Raw genomic sequence first — 14,714 nt, 5'->3', positions numbered from 1 at the left:
TGGTTGAAGGGGATGAAGGGTGTAAGGTGCCAGCTGGGGAGAAGGTACAGAGCAGGAATAAGAGGTCTTGGAGAGCGGAACAGCCTTTGCAAAGGCCTTGGCTCAGAGAAGGGGAAGGGCCTTGGTGTCCTAGAGGAAGAAAGAGGAGAGAGGCCTGGGCTGCAGAAAGGCGGTGACAGAGGGGGCCTGACTATGAGCACCTGAGGAGGGAGGCAGGGCCAGAGCGTACAGAGCTTTGAAGGCCGCAGACAGGGTCGGCTCTCAGGCCAGGTGTGAAAAGAACTTTTATGTGGCTTTACACTAGAGAGGGACATAGTGTTGTAGCTTAGGATGGACTGAGTTTTTAAATTACTTTTTAATTATAGTTTATTGCAAAAGCTTTCAAGAAAGCATCAGAATAAAACTACAATTGTTTATGAATTGAAGAAAATTTAAAAGGACCATTGTTAAAGATCTGGTCGATTTTTTTTTATTATTGACAAGAAAATGTGGACTGAATTTTCTTGAATTCTTTTTTTTTATTATTATTATTTATTTTTTTAAATTTATTTATTTATTTTTTTCAGTGGGTTTTGTCATACATTGACATGAATCAGCAATAGATTTACACGTATTCCCCTTGAATTCTTATTCTTAAAGCCAGATTGTGTGCTATGTGAGAAGAGCTGGAAGACTCTAGGTGTGAGTGTGTGTGTGTGTGTGCGCACTTCCCTCATTGGAGCTTGTAGCCTAGGGGAGTAGGAACACAGATGCATATAGTCTAGGCTAGCAGATCAAAATCCTATAAACTAAAGTTAAAATTTCAAGAAGGAAGCAGCCACTCACAGCTGCAGTTGGGGCTGGGCAGGGAAGGGGCAGCACACACCAGTGGTATTTACCATTTTCCTAGGAGTTTGAAAGTGAGTGGAGACTCTGGCTCAGACACTTTGTGACTTACTCAATCCTATACAACCTTTATGTGGCAGAGATAGGGGACCAGGGCAAGGCTGCTCGAAGCCCATCTTTTGTATAAGGGCCTCTTAGACTTCCAGACACTTCCCTACACGCAGTCTGCATTTTCTCATCAGAGGATAACTTTAAAATGGTGGAACGTAGTAGGTGTTCAATGAAAGTTAGCCTCTCATCTGAGCCTCCAGATGCTCAAGGAACCAGCAGGTGGAGTGATGATTCTTGCCAGGCTCATGTGAGTTCACATCTGCCAAGGCCTTACTGTTTGTCATGTGGGGGTTGGTGTCAGTTGTCATGATTAGTGAGTACCCTACCAATAGAGTATATCTCCTACCCCCACTCCACCCTGATCATGCTCATCCCACTGACTCATAATACCTAGTTCCCTCTGGAGTGTAACTCCAGGTCTTCACACCCTGCAGGTATTCGCAACATACTTCATGGATGAATGAATCAGTTAAGTCACAAAAGGAGCTGGAGGTGCAGGGCCAGGCTGATGGACTTACTTAGGAGCTCTGATGGGTCAGCCAACTTGCACAGTGATGCTGCTGGTGAGGGTTAAGGCCCTTCATATCAGGAGGGCAGGAGTGTATCATATTTCCCTTTATCTTCTGCATAGCACCTACCACATTCCTAAACACCCAGAAAATACTAAGAAGTGCCTGTTACCCTGGAGGTAACCTGTATGTCACTGTGGTGTGGAAGTGGCCCTATTCTTGGGGGAGGCATCATACCCTGACTCTGCTCCCTGCCCTGACTGTCTGGCTGGCAGCTTCCTTAGAGCCCACCCTTTCTCTGTGCTGTGTGACTAGATATATCTGAAGGTCAACCATCCTCTGGAGCCACAGACTTGGCCTTGTTGATGGTCGGGTATCATCCATCTCATCTACCCCTTGGGTCTCAGAGCTGGAGGTCTGTGTTTGCTGAAGACTGCAGAATGGCCTTTGGATCTACCTTCAGGAAGAAAAAAGGAGAAGGGCACCTACTGGGGATGTACTCTGCCAGCCATCACAGGCCAAGCCTGCATAGCTTTCCACGACTCCATTGTGGTTCTTGGTGACTGGACTAAATTCACTGTCTTGCTTCATCCAGGAGGCTTGCAGGCTCCAGAATCTCCTACATCTGAGGTCTGCCTCTGCTCCTTGGCCCTTGAGATTGGCCCTTCCTGTCCTTGAGAATAAGCTAGGGGAGAACTACTCCAACCTAAGGTGCCCACTCAGCCAGTAAGAAACTTGAGAAGACAGCAGGTAGCAGTCTCGAAGGTCCATCCTCTGTCCTGGGGAGAAGCGTGGTGCCAGGAGGCTGAGTGAAGAGCTTCCCACCCCAAGGGAAGGGGCTTGGCCCACAGTTGCTGCTGTCTGCCCCCCATGTGGGCTCACAGAGTACCTGCAAACTGGCACATACTGGAGTGACCCTTGATTTCCTGCTCATCTACTTGCTCTCTAACTTCAGCAATTTTTCCATGTGCCTTTTTTTTTTTTTTTTTAAATTTCATGTTATGGGGTGAAATTGGCTTGGTGCTCTTAAAGACTCTGCTGATTACCCGTGGACCTTTGGTGGTGAATCTAAGCACTTTACTTTGCAAATCTTGGTAGCTATCTTCATAACAGAGAGTTGGGATAATGAACCAATGCTTCCTGCAGGGTGCAAATTGGTACAACATTTCCAGTGGGTATTTTGGCCTCATTGGCCCCTTGGTTCCATTTTGGACACCTTATCTCATGGAAGCAAATACAGATACATGTATATATTTAAGGATGTTCAGTGTACTTGACTACAATATGAAAGAAATAGAAACAACCTCCTCATTATCCATCATATATAAGAATGCTTACAGAAATCAGCGTGTGCCTTTTGTAAAATCCCCTTCCTCCAGATGACCTCTGCTTGAACTCTTGTGGTACTGGGAGCCTCCATCCCCAACCTTCTGAGATGGAACCTCTGTCCTTGGACAGTTCTCACTGTGTGAGATGTCTTCCTTGTACTGAGTCAGAGGTTTTCTGTTAGTAACCTCTATACATTGGTCCAGGTTCTGCTCTGGAATAGCATTTGGACACAGGGTTACTGCTCTCTGTGCCGATACATCCTTGAGCATCTTTTCTGTATGTGGGAGGAGCTGGGGACCTCAGTGAGCATAGTCCAAAGTGGCCAGTGATAAAGGGCTGTGGGGCATCAACAGTGGACTGGGGACAATGGCCATGGGACAGATGTGCTTGAGGGGAGGGAAGGGACTGTTTGAGACATCTTCTAGGAGGGGTGGCTGTGGAGCTGGTCCTTGGGAAAAGGTGAGAGGAACCTGGAAGGAGAAGGTGTTGGGAAAGCGCAAGACCAAGAGAACTAGGCTTCATCCTTGGCCTCCCCACCCAGAAAATCCCCTACCAGTGAGGGCTGCTGCAGAGGTGAGGAGTTTGTCAGTGGCTCCAGCCTTGGCTTGGCGAAAGCTTTCAGATCAAGTGAAGGTTACGATGTGGATGTGACTGTGCTTGCGTTCTGCAGTACTGGTGGTGAGTGGTGTCGTGTTGATAGTTTGCAGATATTGGTGCGCCACTGAACCTCCTTGGATCCATGTCTCTATCAGCTTCCAGCCTGCCTCCTGTTGTTCAGTCTCTAGTCATGTCTGACTCTTTGCAACCCCATGAACTGTAGCACGTCAGGCTTCCCTGTCCTTCACTGTCTCCCAGGGTTTGCTCAAACTCATGTCCCTTAAGTCAGTGATGCCATCCAACCATCTTGTCCTCTTGTTATCCCCTTCTCCTCCTGCCCTCAATCTTTCCCAGCATCAGGGTCTTTTCCAATGAGTCGGCTCTTCGCATCAGGTGGCCAAAGTATTGGAACTTCAGCTTCAGCTCTGGGCCTGACCTAAAGAGGCAACGTCCCTAATGCCATCTACCCTCCTCTGTTTAATTTTGCTGACTTATTCTTCCTATAGTAGGTCATATGTAGCCCTCCCACAATGGGCTTTGTTGCTGGTGACTGGAAAACAAATGTGGCACATGTGTTTGGACACAGGGTTACTGCTCTCTGTGCCGATACATCCTTGGGCATCTTTTCAAGGTCCAAAACCCTTCCCTTGTGCACATGTCCCATAATAATGAATCGCCTCCCAGGAATGTAAGAATGTATTTTCAAAGATGACATCACAGAGCCAGTGACGGAATTGCATGTACCTGCACTCAGCCTCATGTGCACACCTGAGCTCACACACACTTAGCTGGAAGCTGCGGTAGCAAAACCCTCAGTACTTCTGCTCCCTCCTGCAGAGAGGGAGGATCAGGAATGCTCAGGGAGGGAGGCAGTGGAAATTCTCAGCCCTAGGCTTACTTGCGTAACATTTGATTTTTTTCTCAATTAGTGTGTCCATTGCTAAAAGATTTCCTCTAAGGTCTCAGGGCTAGAAAGGGACCTTGCTTTCTTGGACCAGCAAACAAAGACAATCAGCAAACAAGAAATCAAATGGGGATGCCAAAGGTCTGTGGGTAATAGTGACAGTTTCTCTTCTGCTCCCTTTTAGGGAGAAATGGATTTTTAAAACAGTACACGGCTATCCATTATCCTAAGGGAATAAAGGAAGCTTAACTGTTCACTTGCATTTCCCTAATAGCTGCTATTACACTGCTGGCTTAGCACTTTTCATTAACAAAGCAGAATTTTAGTTGTGGCCTGTAAATGTCTCTCTGTATGTGTGTGTGTGTGTGTGAGCACATGTGCACAGACTGCACAGACTAGTTTTGCATGCAGGCCTCAGTGGCCAAGCTCTTCAGCAAGCTGAACTCTGAATTAAAACCCCACTTTTTCTGCCTCCCAGCCCCTGGTGCCACTGGCCATGCTCTGTTGTTCGTCTTAATGGAAGGTGACTGCAGACAGAGTCTCTGAGCACTTAGTGGAATTTACATAATCACATCCGCCCACTAATCCTCATGATCTGGTCAGGAGACGCTTGAGGGCATTGTGAGTTTAGGTTTGATGAGGATCCCTGGACATATCTGTTTGGTTTCAAATATAAGGAAACCTTGATTCACGTAATGTGCAGAAATGGGAGGACACAAGAGATCTGGGTTTATAATCTGGCAACTTCCTTTCCTTTTGGCCTTTAGCCATTGGCCCACAAACTGCTCCTGACACTCTTAAATGTAGAATGGCCTGAGGGTGGTGATGTGGGTCCTGAAATAAATAGCGAATGTCTTGCCGTCAGAAATTTTCTTGAGCAAGTCAGCAGTCTGTGAGACTCTTTGGGCTTCCCTGGTGGCTCAGTGGTAAAGAATCCGCCTGCCAAGCAGAAGATGTGGTTTCAATCCCTGGAGGAGGGAATGGCAACCCACTCCAGTATTCTTTCCTGGAGAATTCCATGGGCAGAGACTCTTTACTGTCTCAAGATGTGAGTAAGAATAAAAACAGTTAAGGTAACACCTATCCCAAATAAATTCAGTCATTCAGAAAAATTAAATATCATTATGTTTACAAAGGATTGTTATATGTAATATGTGTTTTAGGAAGTACATTTAACACAACGCTAGTATTATCTTTGAATTCTTTACCCAGTTACTGGCACATAGTAGGTATATTGGGTTTCCCTGGTAGGTCGGTCAGTAAAGAATGTCTGCAATGTGGGAGACCTGGGTTCGATCCCTGGGTTGGGAAGATCCCCTGGAGGAGGGCATGGCAACCCACTCCGGTATTCTTGCCTGGAGAATCCCCATGGATAGAGGAGCCTGGCAGGCTACAGTCCATGGGGTCACAAACATTTGGACACAACTGAGTGACTAAGCATGGTGCAGCGCAGTACGTTTATTATGAATGTTTAGTAAATAGACTGTCTCCAGGATCCTAATCACCTTTGGAATAATTATACCTTCAGCTTTGATAGCTTTGCTTAAATAGTCCCTGAAAATACAGTAATGTGGAAACTTAGTTCAAATAGATCTGACCTGTTGGTCTTCACTAGAAACTTTGAGTATTCCCCGATGCTTTTATGCAGATGAACCTCCTTTATTCAGCCCTCCTTCCTGCACCTGAAAGATCTTTCTTCTGTTTCAATCACCTTGGCTTTTTCAAACATTACTGGAGAGATGCAGGGCTGGCAGTGAGGGGTAGGCTTGACAACATGCATTTCTTTAAAATTTCTGAAAATGCCATCCATGCTTAGATTTTGAACAGATTAAACCAGCAATACCTGGTCTAGAGTCAAATACTAGACATATGGAGTAACAAAGCTGAAGTTTCCTTTCTCATACCCTCAGTCCCACTTGGCTGAGGGTGTGTTCCCTGGTATGTGCCCTCTTAACGCATTTTAAGCTCTTTTCTACATGCACATACAATGTTTTTGGAAACTCTCCTCTGGCTATTGAATCTTGTCATCTTTGAAGGTTAGATGCTTTTCCAGCTGCCTGGGCCATTACACAGCTCAGGTGAAAGGCAGGTCACGGAGGCTCAAGTTGAAATGAATTGCAGACCAGAGGTTGACATTTACACACACACAGAGATGTTCCTGCTTTTGGAATTGCATCCATAACAGCCACATGTCTTTTTGGTGGCCCTAAAAACTTTAAAAATACATACTTTTCCTATGGGTTTGAAGGTGCTTTAGTAAGCTGATGTGGTGGTGGCTTGGAAGTATGCCAGGGCATTGAGGGCTTTCTGTTGATTCTGGCACCTGCTGTCTCTTCTAATGCATTTGAGCCTTGACCTGGGAGATATCACACGCTCAGCCTCCTTACTTGGGCCAAACCAGATGGAATGAAGCCACACAGGGTGCTGGCTTACCATGAGTGATGTGCAGGCCTGAATCAGTGAATTAGTAGGTGCTTCTCCCTGACGACCAGGGTCCACCTTGTGGTCTTGGTCCTTCCCATCCAGTAGGTCTGCTTTGCTCACAAAGTCTCCCTGGCTCACTCCTCACACTTTCCCCCATTTCTACCATCACTTTTCTCCTCCTTGGAGCTGCTGGCAGGTGTGAATGTGACAGTTCATATAAAGGGCCTGGAACATTGTGAGAGCTCAGAACATGTTACTTACTCTTGCTGGTAGTAATAATAGTACCAGCAGAATAATAAGGCTTCAATAAATGTTTAGCTGCTATCATCATTATTATACATTTGCCCTTTAAAATTTTAAGCTTCTATAAACAGCTTGTGTTTGCACCACATGAGTTCCTGGTGGTGCTTACAACACTCCAAGGTGCTCAACAGTTACTCCACAGAGACTGGGCATTTCTTCCACAGTTCTCTAATAGGCATCTGTTTATTAGGAAACCTGAACTCTCTCTGGACAGGATCTTATATCTGGGACCTTCTTCATTTGGGAAAGAGACTCCTGAGCCCACAGATACCAGGATGTAGCGTGTCTCACGTGGGAGTCTGTCTCTCTCACAAAGCAGCTTTTGAAATGACACAAGCCATTATACTCCTCTTGTGTCATTTTATGACTTAGTATAATGACTCAAATAACCCTAACAATGGAGGAATTATAGCTTCATTTTACAGGACAGATTATTTCAATGGTTAACATATTTTCCCTTTTAATTAGCATTCATTATTTTGTCTCTGGTTCAACATAGTCACCATATCAACTATCTGAGTATCTTCCATCCTTGTTTCAGAAGCAATTAGTTCTGATTTTGCAAACAAGTTCAATCTTGGTTTTCAATGGGCAGTTTGATATTAACGTGAAAGTAAGATGCAGTGATCCTGGCTGCCAGTGAACAGACACTGTGAACACTGGAAAGGGTTCGCTCCTGGGTGGGTTCTCCAGGCCTCTGGGCTGACAGGTCTGCCGTAGAGATTTTTTTTTTTTTTTTTAGGGTTTGCTTTGGAATTCTTTTTTTTTTTTTTAATTAATTAATTTATTTTTTCAGTGGGTTTTGTCATACATTGACATGAATCAGCCATAGATTTACACGTATTCCCCATCCCGATCCCCCCTCCCCCCTCCCTCTCCACCCGATTCCTCTGGGTCTTCCCAGTGCACCAGGTTCGAGCACTTGTCTCATGCATCCCACCTGGGCTGGTGACCTGTTTCACCATAGATAATATTCATGCTGTTCTTTTGCAACATCCCACCCTCACCTTCTCCCACAGAGTTCAAAAGTCTGTTCTGTACTTCTGTGTCTCTTTTTCTGTTTTGCATATAGGGTTGTCGTTACCATCTTTCTAAATTCCATATATATGTGTTAGTATGCTGTAATGTTCTTTATCTTTCTGGCTTACTTCACTCTGTATAATGGGCTCCAGTTTCATCCATCTAATTAGAACTGGTTCAAATGAATTCTTTTTAACGGCTGAGTAATATTCCATGGTGTATATGTACCACAGCTTCTTTATCCATTCATCTGCTGATGGGCATCTAGGTTGCTTCCATGTCCTGGCTATTATAAACAGTGCTGCGATGAACATTGGGGTGCACGTGTCTCTGGAGAGATCACAACAGACAACACTGAAATACAAAGGATCATAAGAGACTACTACCAGCAGCTCTATGCCAATAAAATGCCATAGAGATTTGATGAGAGAACAAAGACAGGTCAGAGAAGAAGGGGCTGGGACTGGTTAAGCAGACCTGTGCTTTTTTCCTTCTATAAAATGGGTTAATGACAGCATCTACCGCCAGGGGGTCATTATGGGTGAGGAGTAAGGGAAGTGTGCTCAGCATTTAGAGAGATGTGTAGCAGTCATGTAAAACAGCTGGAGTGCTGCTGCTACTATTTGTGATCCGGAATTTGCTTTCCTCTTTTACCAGCTGTTCATATGCAGAGTAAAACAGTTCTGTCAAAAGTTATGCAAACATGTTTAGAATGCACAGTGTATTGAATAAAATGAAGTGGTCTTGTCTTCTTCAAAAACTGAAGAAAAAGTCAGCAGTTCTACAGACAGTCTTAGCGGCCCCCAGCCCTGCTGCATCGTGCAAGTATTTTTGATACACAATGTTGAATTTCATCTTCTGGGATTGATATCAGGAAGTTTATACTGGCATATATATTTATTGCTGGAAAAATTACTGTGGAAGTCTTTGTTCTGATACTGCTTTACTGTGGGCCCTGATTATGACCCTATTCTGCCCATGGTCAAATGAAATACTGTGTTACAACTCATGTCATCAAAGATTCCCTTGCTTGTCACATGGGGAAGTGGCAGGGTTTGTGACCTGCCTCGAGTGGTGAGGGTTGGGATCTTGGAGTGAGGAGTGGCAGGGTCCAGTGGGAGGCAAGAATGGGAAATGCCAAAAGGTAGACTTGAAGGTTAAGGTCAATGTTACCAGGAACTAGGAGAGGGAAGAGCAGTCACGATCTGGTCTGTCTTGCTTGTAGTTATTGTCATCTTATAAGAATGTAGTCGTCACCCACTCTGCTGCCAGTGGTGAGTTGCTCTTGTAAATAAAATGAATATTAATAAATGTATTTGCATAGTATACCTTATGGAAATCCTCTGAGTGGTGTTCCAAAAAGTAGTTTTAGAACAAATGTCAACACACGATTCTGTGCCGTGCTGTTAGCTTGCTAGGAGGTCCAAGTATCACAGTATTTGAACACCACCCACCAGTGTTTGCTGGCAATTTCTAGTATTTGAATTTTCACTTTAAGCTACATTTCTTTATAAATACTACTAAACTTAAAAAACACTCAAATATAGTATTGAGAAGAATATAGAAAAAATTATTTCAGCAACACTTAAGATTTCTTGAGAATTCTCATTTTTCATTCCCAAATTGGAAAATTATTATCAGTTGGAAATTTGGAACCTGTGCCTTGGAGGTCCTCTCCTGGCTTTTGAGGCAACCCACTTCCAAAAGATGGGGAGTTCCTTAGCCCTCAGATATACAGGAGAGTCCTCTACCTACTTCCCTGCTGTCTTTAGACATTTTTGCTATTTGTTTTTCAAGTCTGAATTAGAATTTCTCAGTCTATTGAATTCTTGCTGCTTAAACCACATGCTATTTTTGTCTTCCAGTTAGTGCTAATAATTTCCAGAAATAAAAGAAAATTCTGAAGGTCCAAATTAATAAATTCATGTATTTCACTGAGCACACCCATGTACCAAGGGTCAACCATGTTTCCAAGCCCCAGGATCACAAATATGATTAAGGCCCAGTCACTCTCCTTGAGGAACATGCAATTTATTGTGGAAGATAGACACACAGTGAACTGCTTTGTGCTGTGGTGACCATCACAGTTGGATATGAACATGATTAATGCTGGGCTTCCCCGGTGGCTCAGTGGTAAAGAATCTGCCTGCAATGCAGGAGACATGGGTTCAATCCCTGGGTCAGGAAGACCCCCTGGAAGAGGGCATGGCTACCCAGTTGAGTGTTCTTGCCCGGAGAAGCTCGTGGATAGAGTTGCCTGGCGGACCACAGTCCATAGGGTTGCAAAGAGTCAGACACAACTGAAGCTACTGAGCATGCTCACATGGTTAATTCTTCCTGGGTAGGGCTCCCAGGGAGAAAAGAAACTCCATAGGAAGCAGTCGATTTGAAGCTTGGACAAGGGGCAGACATTTGCTATATAGGTAGAAAGCATTTATTTACCAAGTCATACAGATTCGAGTTAGCATGACACATGTAAGGGGCTGATGTGGCTGGCTTGGGATAGAATCAGTAGGACTTGAGTGATGGGGAGAAGTGGTGAGGGCAGGGAGGGGAATGTCCAGGATGGGCTCCAAGGCTTTTAGCTTGGGTGTATCCCAGGTCCTGTCTGAATCATAGTAGCGTCTTAACATTGACCCAGCCTAATAAAGATGCTTGCTTACAGACTATTTGGGGACCACAGGCGATCACAGGATCATGCTGGACTGGGAGTGCAGCCTGCCTACCTGTGGGAAGGGCCCTGGGTGGCTTCCTGGGGGAGGGGAATTTTGAACTGGGCCTTGAAGAAAGCCTTATGAGGCAGGCAGGAGTGAAGGGGAGAAACGCGGGTGGAAATGAACATGTTTCAGATCTGGGAAAAATCCACATGATGGCACCGAGTTCTTTGGTGGGCTCTGGGAAGTAGCAAAGAGTGGCTTGAGCAAAAATATTTGGTGTCAGTGGTCAGCGTATATGTACACATGTGTGCATGCATACATGGGTGTGTGTGTTTCCATGTTTGCATGCAAGAATGTGTGTGCATGGGGTGTGTGTGTGTATGTATGTATGGGGGTGTGTGTACATGGTATATGTGTGTATGTACATACATAGGTATGTGTGTGTATGCATGGTTGTGTGTGGTGGAGGCTTGTGGGGGGAAGTGGACAGACAGTGGCCCAGTGAAAATAGGCTCGGTCAGTTTAACACCGAAACTAGAAGTTCAGACAGGCCCTAGGAGGTGAGAAGATGGAGGCTTTAAGCATGGGAGTCACATCATCAGATTTGTCCTTAAGAATCATCACTCTGCTTCAAAAACATGCACACATGCTGGGAATTTTGGTAAACTTGAAAAAAAAAAAAGATTAAGGATAAGCAATTGACTGAAAGAGAGGAAGCAATGCTGGTGATCTACTGATTGCCTTCCCTTATCAGTTGAGATTTTCTGTGTGGGGCCGTGAATAGGGTAGGAGGCATGGCTGCCCCCAGCACCAGCCAGTCTGGGGTGGAGTTAGGGTTTTGAGGCCAAAGGGAGGGCTGGCAGGACCTGCCTCCCAGACTAAATTGCTTGTGTTGCCCCAGTTGATGAATGTCTGTGACATTGGGAATAGCAGTGCCATCAAGACACCTTTATCGGATTTCACTCTTCATTGACTCAAGAAGTGAAATATCTGAGAGTCTGAAAGCTTAGTCCCTTGCCTCACCTGGGTTGGTTATTTTTTTATGGTTTGCACTGAATTGCGGGGATTGAAATATATACACAATAACCAGGGAAGTTATGCTTCCTTGGGCTCACATCTACTTGTACATTACTTTGTGCAATTTGGCCTCTGGACCAGACTACTGGTTTGGGTGCCATTTTTTCACGAGTCCTAGTGGAATAAGAAACACTTGGGTTTGTCTGAATGTAACAGGTATGCTTGTGTCGTTAGAATTGGGAAAACTCAGCATGGTTTGGCCTTTGTACCTTCAGTCCCCAGGACATCCCAGGGTCAGAGGTGGTTCCTCCGCCTGGCATGGGGTATGAGAGAGAGCTTCCTCCTCCACAGGTGTAGAGTCAGGGACAGTGTTTCAGAAGGGCTTTTTTATATTCAGTAAGACTGAGCCCTGATGGTGAAAATATAGTCTTTATATTCAGTAAGACTGAGCCATGATGGTGAAAATATAGATGCCAAAGTAGGGAATCAAAATGGTCCGAGAGAAATGCAGTCAATTTCAGGGTAACTTCAACCTGACAAATGTACATGAAGTAACTTGGCTGTATTTCTTTGTGACACTGGGCACGTCACTTCTGCTATTCACTTGTGTGTCCAATTCCTCATTTATAAACTAAAGTCCTTAGACTAGATTCATTTTAAGGGATTTTCAGGCTCAGATAGTCTGTGATTTTGTGATTAACTGCTAGTAACCACTGCAGTGGTCGGCAGGGGATCCACCCACTCACCCAACAAGGCTATATTGAGCATCCTTGATGCACTGGACCACGAGGAAGCCCTAGAAAGCCTCATCTCTTTGTCTCCCCTTAATGTACTTAATGGTGAAGTTCAGGTCCAGAGACAGGGATGACCCATCATTATTGGCTGGTGATTAGTAGGCAGTTCTATCTTTTCCTCAGTGCCAGTGACTCAGCGTTCACTTCTCTCTCTCCTGCCTTTGGCTAAGCTCCTGCCATCTGCCTTCCTCTGGGGCATCATTGCACATGGTAGTCTGCTCTAGCAAAGCTGCCCACTCTTTAGACTTTATCACCACTTTCTGGGAACTCAAAATAAGAATTACTTTGGCTGTGGGCGCACACGCTGGGGACTGACCCAGGAGAGAGGCTGCCAGACACAGAACTGCTGCCTGTATTTGCTGATTCATTATCAGCGTCAGACAATCTGCTGTGAGAATGATGATAAATGTGTGGTGCTCTTCTGAAGGAATCACCCACTCCGAGATTAAAGCCTGTGCCGGCAGCCTGCTTGTCTGCTGCGTGGAGTCCCGTCCCCTCCCATCCCTTTTCCCGTAGTCCAGAACACATCTTGAAAGAAGAAAGTGTGTTTGGTTAAAGATAATAGGAGACCCATATCCATGTGATTTAGAAATGTGGACAGTAGATGTTTTTATTCCAGACAGAGAGGCAGGGACAAGGTGAGTAACTACTGAGGAAACAGTAGGAGGCCTTGGAGAGAGGAGCCCTAGTGGTGCGCGTGTAGGTGCCCCCAGCAAATTTTCAGGTGAGTCATCTAGGTGTGTCTGAGGAGGGTTGAAGGAAAGCCATTCCTGACATTCTGTGGCTGTGTGGTTGTCACCATTCCCTAGCCACCAGTCCTTTCCAGTGGGCAAACCCTTCCCCAGCTTGGCTTTAGTTGTCCCTGTGAATAAAATGAGTCATCTGGACCAGGCCTCCCCAAGTGCCCTCATGGGACTTCCTTTCCCGGTTCACTGTTCAGGTGGGCTCAGTCTATGGCCCCGCCTGGCCTGGGGTCCCCAGTTTCTCTAAGGTGTTGTGCACTGGGTGTGTGGTCACCCTCCTGCTGTCAACTGCCAAGGTATTGGGTTGGCCAGAAAGTCCATTTGGGTTTCCCATAAACGAATGAACTTTTGGGCCAACCCAATGATTCCCCAAACAGACCTCCTTCCACTTACTGCCTCCCACAAACTGCTGGGACAGAATTGAGGTAGGATAAGAACCAAGTTGGTGGATGTCATTTGTATCTCACTTTCCTTCATTTGGAAAGGGGTAGGTCACATCAGCTGCCAAACCTGAATTCCCGAGGTGCTGAAGATCCCTTCTACACTTGGCAGAAAAGATTTACTCATTGTGGCCCGTGAGTTCTGGGGAGTTCAGCGCCAACTCCAGACCTAGGGACTTAGAATTAAGTCACATTTCTATGGCAATGGTGCTGCCATTCCCTATACCTCCATCTAATGGAGCAAATAATAATGATAATGGGCTTCTCTGGTGGCTCAGTGGTAAAGAATCCACTTTGCCAATGCAAGGGATGCAGGTTCAATCCTTGGATCAAGATGATCCCCTGGAGAAGGGAATGGTAACCCACTCCAGTATTCTTGCCTGGGAAATCCCGTGGACAGAAGAGCCTGGCAGGCTACAGCCCATAGGGTCACAAAGAGTAGGACACAACGTAGTGACTAGACAGCAATAATAATGGTGATGACATTTTGATTGCTCCCTTTTTTCCAGGCATTGTACTGAGTCATTTACATACATATCCATTTTAATCCTCATACTATCCACTTGAAGGAGATACTATTCCTTCCCGTACTTTACAGATAAGGAAACTGAGCCTTATGGGGTGAAATATCCTGCTGCGGTGGCACAGTAAGTGGCAGAGCTGAGGTTTGGACATGTATTTTGTGACTCTGGAGCCCAACTAAGCCCCTCACAGGATGGCCCAAGCCGAGTGCCTCAAGGGCACAGTACCCACCTGACTTGCCTGTCCACCACCCAGCCCTGGCCCCTCAGCCGGGGATGTGGCTCCCAGTGGTTTTCTGGGAAGACAGCTCCTCTGAGAGAGGAAGGGCGGCTGTAACTGCAGGCCTTGATTTTGGTGGTTTATGATATGAGGACAGGGCTCTTTCCGTGGACATAAGCCATCCTAATAGCGCCATTTATCATTATGACAAAGGTTAGGCTAGGGGGATGCCGGAGCTGGAATGAAAGAGTAGAATTCTGATGATTTTAGCAGCTGAAAGTGACATCACCTCAGAGCTGC

At 45.6% G+C, this 14,714-nt stretch overlaps 1 protein-coding gene across 2 annotated transcripts in view; it reads left to right on the top strand.

Moving 5' to 3' along the window:
• Positions 1-14,714, top strand: part of SPOCK1 (SPARC (osteonectin), cwcv and kazal like domains proteoglycan 1) — a 559,487-nt gene that overhangs the window by 372,745 nt on the left and 172,028 nt on the right. The window lies entirely within an intron of this gene.

The sequence above is a fragment of the Cervus elaphus genome, chromosome 9 (genome assembly GCF_910594005.1).
Source record: "Cervus elaphus chromosome 9, mCerEla1.1, whole genome shotgun sequence".
Classification (NCBI taxonomy): domain Eukaryota; kingdom Metazoa; phylum Chordata; class Mammalia; order Artiodactyla; family Cervidae; genus Cervus; species Cervus elaphus.
This window is presented reverse-complemented; position numbering and strand designations above follow the sequence as displayed.